This window comes from Sorex fumeus, unplaced genomic scaffold, assembly GCF_029834395.1.
Source record: "Sorex fumeus unplaced genomic scaffold, SorFum_2.1 ptg000047l, whole genome shotgun sequence".
Classification (NCBI taxonomy): domain Eukaryota; kingdom Metazoa; phylum Chordata; class Mammalia; order Eulipotyphla; family Soricidae; genus Sorex; species Sorex fumeus.
The window spans coordinates 15,049,949-15,066,863 of NW_026606104.1; the positions used below are offsets into that span (position 1 = coordinate 15,049,949).

General features: G+C 37.6%; 1 pseudogene; it reads right to left on the minus strand.

The window, feature by feature from the left end:
* The window catches only part of LOC130031505 (calcium-activated chloride channel regulator 4-like), a 48,988-nt pseudogene that overhangs the window by 17,281 nt on the left and 14,792 nt on the right, over positions 1–16,915 (minus strand).

A 16,915-nucleotide genomic window follows, 5' to 3' on the forward strand; every position in this document is an offset into this window, starting at 1 on the left:
TGGTGTAAATGGATAAGAACAAATAGGGAAATTTATAAAACATTTTGAAGGAAACAGACTAAAGACATTTTATTTTTCACATGAATAAAGAATAATCTGGGTTTATGCAGTTTTAAAATCTAAATAAAATGCAGTTATTAAATGTCGTTATTAAAACATAGGTGCACAAGTTGAGTAAAGAGGAGAATGAAGTGAAATTCAGTGAAAATTATCACAAAAATTAAGGGGGAAATGTTGGCATATATCTCTATATATCCATATATAGTGATATATATATATAATGATTCTTTTGCTTCTGTGATAGGTTGCTTCCATTTTCACACCCTGTTCTCATGTTTATTTACTTAATTGAATATATTCCATAGTAGTGAGGCTTGGGGAAATCTTAGAAGTATGGCATTTTTTTCACACAGTGAGAGAAACAGGATTATATTTTTGAACAAAGTCCATTTTTTCATGGGAAATTTGATGTGCTATTATTCCTTTACCAAACCCTGTGGGAAAGGAGAAAGAATCTATATACCTGTTATTTCATCACTTAATTCTGTACTTTTAGGGGACATATGTATAGAATATATGCATAATTTTAGGGTGAATATTTAAAGTAAAATATACTTTGTCAAAAACCAAAAGAGCTCAAAACCAAAAACAAATTATTATTTTTTTGATTAAGACGATAACCAAAGTGTCAAGAAATAAGAACTCTGACCTGAAGAGATTTTTCAGAGAGAGGAGTGTTTTCTGATGTGAGGGCTGAGAAAGCTTCCACAAGGCCATTGTTCTCAGAAGCATCAGTAGAAAAAAATGCTTTCCTCTTTAAATATACATACAAATTAGAGTGATTCCTAGAAGATGTGTAACTATAAATTACATCTTAGTGATTAATAACACAGCAGAGCAAACACACCATAGTTTTTTAAATATGTGTTATTAGACCCCAATAATTAATAGAAAAACTTATCTGAGGCATTAACTCAAAATTTTTTAGATGGGAAGTATAAGTTGCTTTTGTTCTTCACTTATAATTGTAGATGGTTGAAATACACCAAATTATCATAAAACACAAGAGAATTTTCTATAATTAAATGTATTAAAGCTCATAGATTCCACACGGCCCTTTGTGGTAATTATTTACTTTCATTTAAGATACAGGTCTGAAAAGGATGGCTTTCAGGTATTTTAGCCAGGGCAGATCAATATCAAAAAACTAGAAAGATTAAGGAGATGCTAAATTAAGTAAGATATGTTGGTAGTGTGGAGAAAAAAATGGTAAGAATGGAGACAGTTTTTAAAAACCTATTAATTATAGAAGCCAGAGTGATAGTACAGTGGGTAGGCAGCTTGCCTTGCAAATGGGTTCAATCCCTGACGTCCCATATGGTCCCTGAGCACTGTCAGGAGTGATCTTTGAGTGAAGAATCAGGAGTAACCCCTGAGCATTACTGTGTGTGTCCCCCAATTCCACCCAAATCCCCCTCCAAAACTTACTAATTGCTATGGGGTGGGATGTGGCAGGATGCTTGGGGGAAAATAAATAAGTGACCATCAAATCACCTTGAAATGATGGGAGTATGTACAATTAAATATTTAAAATCACATGTTTATTTGATAGATTAGAAATCAACCTCATGCATTCATTGACATTAATGATCAGCATTTCCTACTGTTTGATGTACTGAAAACATGTCATTTCATCACAAACCTGAGATAACAATTTTCATAAAACTAAGCTAGAACTGTTACTTAGATCTATTCACCCAGTTCTTCTGCTAATCCCACTCCCCTACTCTACTCTGTAGCAAATGCCTTGATCTGATGGTTTCTCATAAGGTTTCATTGCCATCCCAACATATTTTTCCTTATGCCCTGATTTATCTTCTTTTATGCAATTTTCTTGCGAAAAAAAAAACACACCTTGTTTATGACTCAATCCAGAAGTCACCTCATCTTCGATGTCTTCTTTCCTAACTGTAGAGCATGGGAGAATGGTCTTCCTCAGACTACATTGTACTTAATTTCTACATAGCCTTATGCACCAGAGGAAGATTAGCTGATTATGCTACCTGTTATCTGGTAAGAAGTTTTATTTGTCTCTCTAGTCAGCTGTTGTGAGCACTTTGAGAAAAGAGAATGGTTTTGCTGTATCTCTGATCTCAGCTCTGGCAGTACTAACAGAGAGTAGCTTTAAGAAGCAATTGAGTTTTCTACTTCTACATTTACACACTACTATTCAGGGAATAAAATATACAGGTCATGTATTACCTGTTTGGGTGCTCATTTCAATGACATTTGTTTCAGCTTTTGGTCCCAAAGCAATTAAATGAAGGACTGCCTCACTTTTGGAAGGCAGCTATGCTCACCACTATACCACCAATGCAGGATTGTCCCACTTTTGACCATTTCATCAACACAGTTTATTGGAGTGTTATTCTCCCTATCAGTCAGCAGTACTATTTCATATCCATTTAGTCTGGGATATGTTGATTGAATTCCTGGAAACATAACCAGAAGGTAATTACTTTCTGTTCCTAGATCAGCTAGATTTTATGAAATTTATGGGAATATACACAGAGAAATGTAAAAGTAAAAGGATATTCTTTCTTTCCCATTCTTTCTCTCCCCTCCCTCCCTCCCTTCCTTCCTTCCTTCCTTCCTTCCTTCCTTCTTTCCTTCCTTCCTTCCTTCCTTCCTTCCTTCCTTCCTTCCTTCCTGCCTGCCTTCCTGCCTTCTTCCTTTCTTCTCTTTCTTTCTTTCTTTCTTTCTTTCTTTCTTTCTTTCTTTCTTTCTTTCTTTCTTTCTTTCTTTCTTTCTCTCTCTCCCCTTCCTTCCTTCCTTCCTTCCTTCCTTCCTTCCTTCCTTCCTTCTTTCTTTCTCCTTCCTTCCTTCCTTCCTTCCTTCCTTCCTTCCTTCCTTCCTTCCTTCCTTCCTCCCTCCTTCCTCCTTCCTTCCTTCCTTCCTTCCTCCTTCCTCCTTCCTTCCTTCCTTCCTTCCTTCCTCCTTCCTCCTTCCTTCCTTCCTTCCTCCTTCCTTCCTTCCTTCCTTCCTTCCTTCCTTCCTTCCTCCCTCCCTCCCTCCCTCCCTCCTTCCTTCCTTCCTTCCTTCCTTCCTTCCATTCTTTCTTTCTTCTTTTTTTCCTTTATTTTTGTGTGTGTTTGGGCTACATTCAATGATGCTTAGATTATACTGGCTTTACACTCAAGGATCATTCCTTGAATGTAGAGCTAGGAGATCATATGAGTGCTGGGGATTAAACCCTGGTCAACCACATCAAGAGAAGCACCCTTCCCACAGTAATATCTCTCCAGTAATATCTCTTCTTTTCTATTATTTTTACATATTTGTTCAGATCACAGCCAGTGAGTTAGTCTAATTTGACTGCTTTGTAGGCAGTAGAGTTGCTTCATTCATCTAAAGAACTGAATTAAAATTTGAAGTTGTACTGAGAACTCAGTGAAAGACTTATATAGAGAGATAAATAGCAAAGATAACTAATTTCTTCCTTAACTCAGTCTTATAAAGTTACTCTTTACTGAAAAAGTTTCCAGGTATTTCATATTTCATGAAGTTTCATCCAAGAATGACCTTCCCCCTGTTCCAAGATCACAACCCTGTTATAACACTTCCTACAATTTATTTCATTTGGGGAGTTGTATTCTTAAAGCATATATGTCTGATACTTAAAGCCTTGAGTATCTTTCTGTTGTTCTTATACTATAAACCTTATTTTTTTAAGCTTTAAAATCTAACCATTTATCTGCAAAATGCATTTTATATATTTGTAAAAGTTCACAGAACACTACTATCATTTCTTGAAATAATCTAGACCTTTTACAGCTCTTTCCCAAAGAATATTGCATGTGCTCGCTACCTGAACTACTGATTTGTCATCCTTTAAATCTTCACTAGAATGTTAGCTTCAGTGGCTTCAGTGAAGTGAACTATGCTTCAGTGAAGGTATCCTGGGCCTCCCCTTTCCCTATCACATCAACTAGTTTGGTTCCTTCACAAAACATTGTGCAAAATACACATTTATTGTTTCTATGTATGCTTTATATCCAATTAAATTCTCTACTAAACCAGCAAATTCTCTAGTAAACTATCCATCCATGGACCAGTGTTGATCCACAGGTATTGACACCCACTGATTTACTCCCTAGTTATGACTGCTGGCCTATGGACCAGGATGAAGGATAGAAATCCACGATGTAAAAAGGTTGGAAATAATGTGGTAAACTAATCAGAGTAATAATGTAAATTTTCCAAAACAAAAATTTCTAGTGACTTTTCCCCCTTTGTGCTTAGTCCTATGATTTTTAGGTTTAAAAAAATCACATTAAAGTTAAGGTTCAAGTATGAGAAAGAGCAGTTAACATTAAAATGTTTTAATAAGATATACAAAGGAAAACTAATTTGCCACTGTGATTTTTACCCGTATAGCCGTTCGAATTCCTGAGCTAATGAAAGTTCCTCCCAGAGGATTCAGAGGTAACTTTGTCAAGAGTGCCTTTCTATCTTTTTGATTTGTTATTTGGGTTAGAGGGCTTTGGACGACAGCATTACTATCAAAAACAATTATTCCCACCCAGGATCTGTTTTCAACAGTCTACAGCAGGAAATGTTTTGCCGCTTGGTTCGTTCGAGTCAGACGATTAGAACTCTGAATTATAAAGAACAAGAAAAATTATCAAATGATGTTCAACTGGAAAACAATGACAGATTACATAAAATGAGTAAACAGCATTTGTTGTTTATATTTTCTCTCATGAGTAATTGATGTTATAGCATTTTTAGATAAAGTTCAAATAGTTATGTGTATTATGGAATACACGTATTAAAAAAGTAACTAGAAATGATTCTTGGTTCTAGAAGTAGAAATTGATGGTAGTCACAATGCCTAATTATCATTGGGATATAATGTTTCAGTTGTGTCAAGATTAAACCAATCACCAAGTTCCATGGTTTGAAACTAGAGGACAATGGGTTACTGCTCACTTTAGAGCAACATTTGTCTGTCCATTGGGAAATAGGCTGCCTCTAAAATGAAACATCCCAGTAGTAGATATTCTGAGAGACCCAGTTGCTATCTTTCCCATTTTCTCTTTTATTTCTAACCTTTTCCCCCAACCATCAAGTTTCAGACAATAGATTTATTGAAAAATTTGAGGGGTGAGTATAGGTATCCCATGAAGACTCACATCTTTCTTTCCTAGGTGATTGACCTTGTTCTAGATCTCTTCATTGTTTTTTTCCCCCCCTCAGTCTAGTAACACCAACTAACTTTGGTACCTCTTACCAACACATGACCTTTTGTTTTTCTGAACTCTCTAGGACCAAATCACAACAAGAAATTTCTTCTATATCATATACAACTTAATTTTGTTGTTCAACGTGGCTCTACCTGCACCCACCGAGGGAAGGATGCTTATGTTTATCTTCTCCCAATGAGAAACCTCATCTTTCCTCAGTGGCACTACCCATAACTTATGTTTTCTGTTGGCGTCTTTTCTGTTCGTATTGGTGTCTTCTTTTTGGAGCTCTATGTTTTTATGGAAGGTTCAGCGGCATCATTCTCTGCTTTTTTCCAGTAACTCTGTTTTATTAGAGATACTATTCCTGATCTTCAGAATGTTATGTTATATCTTAAATGTGTTCTCCTTCTGAGTGCTTTATGATATTATGTAGGCTCATATGTGGTACATTCAAGTCAATTTTTTAGTCCCTTTATACCATACAATCTATTCTAGACAAAAGAGATACAAAGAAGAATAAGATTGCTTTTCACGTTCGATTCTGAGTTCAAAAGGAGTCCCCAGTCTCCTTTATAGGAGATAAATGTATGAGCTTAGTGCAACTTATTGTAATGGAGATTTGCATAGGTCGTTTTGGGAGACTAGAAAAGGAACTTTCCTTACTCCAGTTTGGAAGACAAACATATCATGGATGAATTGGATGCATGCACTAAACTCTGAAGGATGTATAGAAGACAATAAGGTTAGGGTGAAAGGGGAGAAATTTTTCTCTAACTGTGAACTCTTCTGGAATAAGTGTTTCTATTTCTAGGGTCTAGCACAATGTGTAGATTTTACTGAATGTGCGTAGAAGAAATAAATGGCTAGATGTAGTCATATCTTCCTTACAATGTGTTCAGTGGTTACCCCTGGCTCTTGTTTAGTTACTCTCTATGGTTCCAGGTATCAAACCCAGACCTTCTGTATGCAAAGCATATGCTCAGCTCATTGAGCTATCTCTGTAGACCTCATATTGCTTATTGTCTATTTCTTTGAGAACAAAGATATTATCTGATAACTAATTCCAACAAAATAAAGCTTATGAAAATTCTCTGGCTGATCTTATCTCTTTACTTTGAATAAAACTACAAATCCATTCTCTTCTTATGTCTACCAAGTATTTCTAGTAGATATCGGGGGCAAAGTTAGGGAATATTTCCATATTTCAATATGTAGTTGTGAGCAAAGAAAATATTACAAAAGGGTTTCAAATTTCTCTCAATCAACTCCATTTTCTAGAAAGAACAGACTCTCATGGGTTATGTCTTTTCAACTCGACCTCCAACTTTTTTCTTCATTACAGTATTCACTGATTCTCTTGAGGTCATGATTACAGAAATTGATTGCTATCATGAAGTTTTGGACAAAGTAGATACAGGTTACAGGCTGAGCTTTTAGGCTTTGATACCTCTGCATCTGTGTCCAACAAGTGTGGGCCCACATACTTACTTCCATGCTTCCAGACTTATCAAGAACTAAACACACAATTCTTTCACCTACCGTTAGTAATGAGAACACAGGTAGAGGGGGTGGTGCCATCATAAGGCATTGTGTTATTAATATCCTCAGAGGTTCTGATCACTTCCCATGTGCTTCTGTGATTACACTTTTTATTTTGTAGGTTTGGAGCTTCTTTATTATGGTTCTTTTCATTACAGAATCTCATGACCTAAAAGTTCTACAAAATACAAAAAGATACATACAGAGCATTAAAATACATCGAATATGAATTTTATTATTTACTTTATTATTTTATTTGTTCAGAAGTTTCAAAACCTTTAAAAAACCCTTTGTAAGTATGTTGTCTAATGACATATAGAGTTACAATATCAAGACAAATTTCCAGTAACAGTAGAAAATATCAGTTTAGTGCTCATTATGTGTTAGTGACATTTCAAAAAATTCTGTACTAATCCAGGTAGTCTTTCAGTTATCTTTATGAATATTTTATAAACTCAATAACATATAATTTGATTTTAAGTATGCAACTTGAAATGACAGTTGGTATACTTACAGAATCTATAGCTTTCATAAACATTACTGATGTTTTAGCAGTTTGCTTTTTGTCAGGGAAGAACTGACAACCTCTTTTATACAGTCCTGTGGTAGAATTCAATCTGCAAGGTCTTAGTACATCACTGCCTCTTTGATCCTTATAAACTCTATTTTTACCAGCAATGACTTTGAAGCACCTGAAAAATATTAACATTTTTATCCTTTAAATCAATCCAATTAACCATTGGAACTTAAAAGAACTCATGTGTTTATATTTACATTGATTATCATCTTGAAGTTTTGTTTTTATAACATTTTTGTTGTTGTTGAGTGACCCTGTTGTGCTTACTTCAGCTTATGATATACAAAGTTATTGCCTCTCCACCACTACCAGAGTGCCAAGATCCTCCACCAGGTTTAATCAGATTTGTATATCAACTCATCCTCTTTGACAGCGAAGTTTAAGTGTCTCTATAAGAGAAGTTACTTTTTTCAGGAAACTGAGGCTGAAATTTTAATTTTTTATATTTCTTTGGGGGTGCTTTAGGGTCACACTCAGCAGTGTTCAGAGGGTCCTCCTGGCTCTCTGCTCAGGGATTACTAATTCCTGGTGTTGCTCAAGGGAAACATGTGATCCTTGCAATCGAACCAATTCCCCACATACTCTCCCTCAGATTCCACCAGACGAACCTTTAAGTGGTAACCCCAGTATATGCAAAAGTTATTTTGCTGTTGGCATGAAAGCTGCTGCTTGACCAGGAAGTCTTGGCATGTGCCCTTAGATTAATGGCTGCATGTTCTCTTCTCCAACATCTTTCTAGTAGCTTTGTGGTGGTAAATGCATTGCAGATATTTAAACTAACTTATGAAAATATTTATTCTTGGAGTAACTTGAGCTTCTTTGTAGATTTCAAAAACAATATACCTGAAAGAATGGGAACTACTATGGGGAGGCATTTTGATAAAGGTATTAATGCATGATATTGGCCAGTGGTTACAATAAATAAGATGGGATTGTAAACATAGCCCACGTTTCTAATGTTGTTCCAGTTCAAACAAGCAATTCAAGAAGTCATTTCTTAAGCAGGGAGATGGTACAGTGGTGAAGGCAAATACTGGGCTTTTCGGGATTCTGTTCTTGGTGCCATGTGGTCCCTCATCACTTCAGATAGATAACGGTATATGAAACCACTGGGTTAGTGGGCTGAGAATCACAGATGTGGTCACTTAGTACCACTAGGTGGTCTGAGTACCACTTGTGAGACCCCCCCCCCCCATCTCCCCCAGAAGAAGAAATAACTTGATTTTATTTAGTCATTTAGGGAGTTAGTCTCCTAGAGCCATATATATGTCTATTGCCTCAATATCATGAGGCATAATGATATTATATATATGTAAGTCAAGAAAAATTTTCTTTAGCAGACATTAGACATTTTGAGAAAATGTGGTATAAACATATAAAATTATTTTAATGTGTCCTAAAACAAGTGTGTTTAGGTCAGTGAAGTCTTCATTATATTCCTCTCTGATTTTTGTCCAAAGTCCCAACCCCTAGCAGTGCATTTGAAATTGATTAAATTAACGGCACTTGTATTTGGATTTGTTTCCCTCGCTCTTGCTCTTAAAACCAGGAGGATTGTGCTCTGTACTTTATTAATTGTGATGTTAGATAAATATTTTTATTTTTTAATTTCCTTATATTTCAGATGCTTTTTTAAAAAAATCCTGGTATCTCACAGTACTAATGTACTAAACATGAAATGTCTGCTTTCTAAAATGTTTCATAAGGACACTAGCATCTTAAGTGGGGTAAGTTCACAATAATTTGTATTTATCTGTTCATGTTGTTGTTGGAGACTGGGTGTCCCAGGCATTGCTCAGGAGCCCCTGGGCCCATAGACCAACAGTTCAGTGTTCTGGGCCAGAGGCTACAGTGCTGCTTGGGCCCTGTGGTGTTGGGGCTACCTGGGCAACAGGCTGGTTCTGGGAGCCTCCAGTGCTGTATCTAGAGATGATTGAGGAATACATGTGGCTGGGAATTGAACCTAGGTCTATCTAAACACTGTACTGTCCTATTCCCTAAATTTACAATATATAGATAAGTTCTTAAAAAATGTACTTGATAAATACAAAGAACTTTCCATTTGGCTTTTAAAGTTGTTGATGTTTTACTCAGTCCACAGTCACCACTAACTGCTAGTCGTCGTTATTCATTCTTTTCTAATTCAATTTTGGTCTACTAGCATGTAGTACAACATTTCCACAGAGGACAGTTTCAGCACAATTGCCTTCTGCCAGCTATAGTGTCAAGCTACAAACATATGTCATCCAGCCTACCAAATATTTTTCTTGAATTATGTGTAGTTTAAATGGACAACAAGCTACTTTAAGATTCATTTGCTAAAATAAAACCAGTTTTATGATACAGCCTATATGACATACTTTTAAATGAAAATAATCAGCATTTAAAAGAAATTTAAGAACAGTAGTAGCTCTTCGGGGCCCTGCCCTTCAAGGATCTTAGGGGAGCCGAGAGCACGTCCCTTTCGGGTGCCCTGTGTGCTCCCCCTTTTCCCTTGGCTGGGGACCCCGTCCCCCAGGCAACCAGAGGAGATTTTGGGGAACACTTACCCGAGTTCCACCAGACTTCTCATCCACCTCTTAGGGCACTGCCCTTCCAGGTTCCTGGGTGGGAGTGTCCCTGGGATCGGCTGGGGGCGTGGCCTTTCCAAAAGTGGGCGTGGCTTTCTTTGAGGCCAGCACCAGCTCAGGCTGCCAGAGTTACATTTCCAACTCCCAGCACTCTTGACTCTCATCCCAGCCTTTATCACCTAATTCTGTTAAAAAAAAATTCTGGCCACCTCAACTATAATACAACAATAAGCCACAGGCCTACTCCAATTCTAACAAAAGACCAGTACACAAGAAGCTGTACAAGCCCAATATTAAAGAGCACCTCCTACAAAGCTTCACTAGATGTCCGTCATAAGCCGAAGAATAATGCCTGAGAGGAAGGTCAGATTCTAGAAAGGGAGAAGGTGACCACAATCGACTGACCTTATCTAGAATCCTTTCCCATAATAAGAGGGAACAATGCTAGTGAATTTTAGGGTTTTAGCTATAGACAACCAAAACAACATGAAGAAACAGCGCAAATCTTCACTTCAAAGAGAGGATGAAGAAGAGTCTCGAATCCTCAAGTGGGGTTATCCACAAATATGTTCTCTCTGATAAAGAATTCTGAGATGAAATGCTGAAGATGTTCAAGGAACTACTCAAAGAATAAATGGAGGAGATATCTAAAGGAAGAAATGAAAGAACCAGTAGAACGGATAGTTGTGAAAATACAGGAAGAAATGAGAGCAGAAATAGAAAAGCTAGTGTCACAAATAAAAGATTCGGTAGATGAAATTAAAAACTCACTAGGTGCCTTCAGCAGTAGGATGAATACAGCTGAAGATAGGATCAGTGAGCTTGAAGATGAGCAACAGAAATCTCATAGAGAACAACAAACATTGGGAAAAGACCTAAAAATAGTTCTAGGGAGAATCAGAGACCTAGGGGATGATGCCAAGAGGAACAACATTAGAATCATTGGAATACCAGAAGGACAGGGAGGCAACCCCAATGAAAAAGCCACAGTGAAAGAAATCACTGCTGAAAAGTTCACAGAGTTAAATAATTCAATTATCTAGATCCAAGGAGCCAGAAGGGTGCCAGCTAAAAGAGACCCTAATACAATCACTACAAGGAATATAATAGAATGATGGATGCTGTGCATAGAGACACAGTACTGAAAGCAGCAAGATCAAAGAAGGAAATCACATACAAAGGAGCACCCTTAGATTTACAGCACACCTATCAGAGGAAACCTTCTAAGCTCAAAGATAATGGTGGGAAATAGTGAAAAAAGTCAATGAACTGAACACCTCACCAACAATACTTTATCCAGCTAAAGTGTTACTCAAACTCGATGGAACTATATACTATTTTATATATAAACAACATCTCAGAAACTTCATAGACTCAAAAACAAATTTAAAGGAATGATTAAAGGAGCTCCTGTAAGATAAGAAGGAAAACACTTATAAGTGCAACCAACCCTGCAGAAAGATGGCACAAAACCCCATAACAATAATCTCTCGTAACGTCAATGGTCTAAATACACCACTCAAGAGACACAGAGTGGCAAAATGGATCCAGAAACTGAAATCAATATTCTGCTGTCTACAAGAAACTAATCTGAATAATCAGAGCAAACACAGATCAAAGTAAAAGGATGAAAAACAAAAGGCAAAAGGTCTTCTTTGCCTGCAAGCAAACAGCGAGAAAGCTGGGGTTGCCATACTAGTATCCGACAACATAAATTTCATGTTGAAAAAGATTCAAAGAGACAGCAAAGGCCATTTTCTATTTATCAAGAGATACGTACAATAGGAAGAAATCACACTCTTAAATGTATACAAACCTAATGAGGGGACAGCTAAATACTTAACTACTAACAGATTTTAAGGAAGACTTGCTGGCAACACAATAGTAGTTGGAGACTTCAACATCACCTTATCACCTCTGGATAGATCAACAAGAACAAAACTCAACAAGGAAACATTGGCTTTTAAGGAAGAAATAGAAAAGAGAGGGCAATAGAGTTATACAGGGCGTTACACCCCCAAAAGAAAGAATACACATTCTTCTCCAGATAACACAGAACATTTTCAAAAATAGACCACGTGCTAGGCCACAAAACATGCCTCAATAGAATCAGGAAGATAGAAGTAGTATCAGCAATCTTTTCAGACCACAATGTGCTGAAGATAGAAGCGAATCACACAGAGACATCGAGAAACAAACCAAACACCAGAAATTAAACAACTCAATGTTGAACAATGAGTGGGTCAGGAAGGAAGGCAAAGACGAAATCAAAAGATACCTGGAAACAAATAAGAATAAAGACATGAGCTACAGAACTTATGGGACACAGCTAAAGCCTTGCTAAGAGGAAAATTTATAGTGTTACAAGCATTTCTACGGAAAGAGGAAAGGGCCTACATAGATATCCTAACCACACAGTTTAAGATCTTAAAAAAGACCAACAAAAGGAACCCAAAATACGTCGAAGGAAAGAAATAATAAAACTTAGAGCAGAAAAACAATCCTAAAGTTCATTGAAACCAAGAGCTGGTTCTTTGAGGAAATAAACAAGATTGATAAACCACTAGCAAGACTCACAAAGAAAGAGAGAGAGAACCCAAATAAACTGAATCAGAAATGAAAAAGGAGACATAACAAAAGAAACCAATGAAATTCAAAAGATCATCAGAGACTACTTTGAAAGTCTGTTTGCCATGAAACAAGAGAATCTAGAAGAAATGGATAAATTCCTGGATTCCTATAATCTCCCAAGATTGAACCAGGAAGACTTGGGATACCTGAATAGACCAATTCATATCAAGGAAATTGAAGCGATAATCAAAAGTCTTCCCAAAAACAAAACCCCAGGCCCAGACGGATTCACTAGTGAATTCTTCCAAACATTCAAATAAGACCTTTTGCCAGTTCTCCTCAAGCTTTTCCAGGAAATTGAGGAAACAGAAACTCTCCTAAACAGCTTCTATGAGGCACATATCTCCCTAATACAAAAAGGAAACAAAGATACCACCAACAAAGAAAACAAAGATACCACTAACAAAGAAAACTATAGTCCAATATCCCTGATGAACACAGATGTGTAGATCCTCAACAAAATATTAGCGAACAGAATCCAAGAACTTATCAAAAAGATCATACACCACCACCAAGTGGGACTCATCCCGAGGATGGTTTAACATTCAGAAATCAATCAACATAATCCATCATATAAACAAAAGTAAAGATAAAAACCATATGATCATATCAATAGACACAGAGAAAACTTTTGACAAGATACAGCACCTGTTTATGATGAAAACTCTCACCAAAATGGGTTTTGAAGATTTCAAGACAGTAAAAGCAATCTACAACAAACCCATGACTAGCATTATCCTCAATGGGGAAAAACTAAGGACCTACCCTCTAAGATCAGGAACAAGACAAGGATGCCCACTTATGTTCAATGTAGTACTGGAAGTACTTGCAATAGTGATCAGGCAAGAAAAAGACATTAAAGGTATCCAGATAGGAAAGGAAGAAATCAAGCTCTCACTATTCGCAGATGATGTGATACTATACTTAGAGAACCCTATAACCTCCACCAAGAAACTCCTAGAAACAATAGAATTGTACAGTAAATTTGCAGGTTATAAAATTAATGCCCAAAAATCCATACGCAAATAATGAGACAGAGGAAAGTGACATGAAAAAAAAATCCCATTTACAATCTTGCCCAGAAAATCAAATACCTCGGAATCAGCCTAACTAAAGAGGTAAAGTAACTCTACAATGAAAACTACAGAATGCTACTCCATGAGATAAAAGAGGACACGAGGGAATGGAAACATATTCCTTGCTCATGGTTAGGAAGAATTAACATTGTCAAAATGGCAATACTCCCTAAAACATTATACAGATTCAATGCAATCCCTATATGGATACCATGAAATTCTTCAAAGAAACCGATCAATCACTCCTGAAATTCATATGGAACAACAAACGCCCATGAATAGCTAAAGCAATTCTTGGGAAAAAGACAAGGGGAGGCATTACCCTCCCAAACCTCAAACTCTACTACAAAGCGTTAATAATTAAAACAGCATGGTACTGGAACAAAGGCAGAACTGCAGACCAATGGAACAGGGTTGAATACACTGACATCTCCCCTCAATCATATGATCATCTAATCTTTGATAAAGGTGCAAGTAATGTGAAGTGGAGTAAGGAAAGCCTCTTTAATAAATTGTGTTGGCATCATTGGACGGCTACATGCAAAAAAATAGGCTGAGAACTCTGCCTAACACCATGTACAAAAGTAAGATCAAAATGGATTAAAGACCTCAACATCAGACCAGAAACCATAAGGTACATTGAAGATAAAGTTGGCAAAACCCTCCATGATATTGAAACTAATGGTACCTTCAAAGATGCCACGCCACTGGCCAAGCAAGTGAAAACAGAGATAGATAAATGGGACTATCTTAAACTAAGAAGCTTCTGCACCTCCAAAGAAACAGTGACCAAAATACAAAGACAGTCTACAGAATGGGAAAGGATATTCGCCGAATACACATCTGACAAGGGGTTGATATCCAGGATATACAAAATAATGGTTAAACTCCACAAGAAGAAAACATCCAACCCCATCCAAAAATGGGGCAATGAAATGAACAGAAACTTTCTCAAAGAAGAAATCCGAATGGCAAAAAAGCACATGAGAAAATGCTCTACATCATTAATCATCAGAGAGATGCAGATCAAAACCACAATGAGATACCATCTCACACCTCAGAGACTGGTCCACATTCAAAAGAACAAAAGCAACTGATGCTGGCGTGGATGTGGCGAGAAAGGGACACTCCTTCACTGTTGGTGGGAATGTCCACTGGTTCAGCCCTTTTGGAAAACAGTATGGACGATTCTCAAAAAATTAGAAATTGAGCTCCCATTTGACCCAGCAATACCACTCCTGGGAATATATCCCAGAGAGGCAAAAATGTATAGTCGAAGTGACATCTGTACTTGTTTGTTCATTGCAGCACTCTTTACAATAGCCAGAAACTGGAAGAAACCTGAATGCCCAAGAACAGATGACTGGTTAAAGAAACTTTGGTACATCTACACAATGGAGTACTATGTAGCTGTTAGAAAAGATGAAGTCATGAAATTTACATACAAGTGGTACAATATGGAAAGTATCATGCTAAGCGAAATGAGTCAGAAAGAGAGGGATAGACATAGAAAGATTGCATTCATCTGGGGGATATAAAGTAACAAAGTATGAGATTAATACCCAAGAATAGCTGAGATCAGCACCAGGATGATTACTCCATAACTTAGAGGCCAGCCGGGTATCCTAGAGGAAAGGGCAGTTCAGATAGAGAAGGGAGCACCAAATAAAGGATGTTTGGAGGATCCTCCCAGGAGGGGAGATGCATGTCGAAAGTAGACTATGGACTGAACATGTTTGCCACTCAATGCCTCTTTTGCAGACCACAACACCCAAACGGAGAGAGAGAACACAGGGGATTGCCCTGCCACAGAGGCAGGGGGGGATGGGGGGGATGGGGGTGGGAGGGATATTATCCATGGTGGTAAAAAACGGGCACTGGTGGAGGGATGGGTATCTGATCATTGTATAATTGAAACCCAAGCACAAAAAATTGTAAATCTACAACTGTAAATAAATAAATAAATAAATAAAAATAAAAATAAAAAAATAAAAAAAAAACCAGCATGGTACTGGAAGAAAGGCAGGGCTGCAGACCAATAGAACAGGGTGAAATTTTGTACACACAACCCCAATTGTATGAACATCTAATCTTTGATAAGGGAGCGAGAAATGTGAAGTGTAGCAAGAAAAGCCTCTTCAACAAATGGTACTGGCAAAACTAGAAAACCATATGCAAAAAAATGGGCTTAGACCTTGAGCTAGCACCATGAACAAAAGTCAGAACAAAATGGATGAAAGATCTCAATATCAGGACAAAATCCATAAGGTACACTGAGGACAAGGTAGGCAAAACCCTCCACTATGTTGAGGCTAACATCTTCAAAGATGATACTCCTTTGACCATCCAAGTGGATACAGAGATAAACACATGGGACTATTTTATATTAGGAAGGTTCTGCACCTCAAAAGATATAATGACCAGAATGCAAAGACAATCTACAGAATGGGAAAAGATATTCACCCAATACCCATCCGTTGGGCTGGAGTGATAGCACAGCGGTAGGGCGTTTGCCTTGCATGCAGTCAATATGGCCGACCCGAGTTCGATTCCTCTGCCCCTCTCGAAGAGCCCGACAAGCTACTGAGAGTATCTCTCCCGCACGGCAGAGCCTGGCAAGCTACCCATGACGTATTCTATATGCCAAAACACAGTAACAATAAGTCTCATGATGGAGACGTTACTGGGCCTGCTCGAGCAAATCGATGAACAACAGAAGGAATGTGACCATGACCCATCCGTCAAGGGGCTGATATCAAGGATATACAAAACACTGGTTGAACTCCACAAGAAGAAAACATCTAACATCATCAAAAAATAGGGTAATGAAATGAACAGAAACTTTCTCAAAGAAGAAATCCGAATGGCTAAAAGGCACATGAGAAAATGCTCTGCATGACTATTCATCAGAGAGATGCAGATCAAAACAACAATGAGATATCATCTCACACCTCAGAGACTGGCCCACATCCACAAGAACAAAAGCAACCGGTGCTGGCGTGGATGTGGTGAGAAAGGGACTCTCCTTCACTGCTGATGAGAATGCTGGCTGGTCCAGCCCTTTTGGAAAACAGTATAAATGATTCTCAAAAAATTAGAAATTGAGCTCCCATTTGACCCAGCAATACCACTCCTGGGAATATATCCCAGAGAGGCAAGAAATTATAGCTGAAATGACAACTGCACTTGTATGTTCATTACTGCACTGTCCACAATAGCCAAAATCTGGAAAAAACTCGAGTGCCCGATAACAGATGACTGGTTAAAGAAACT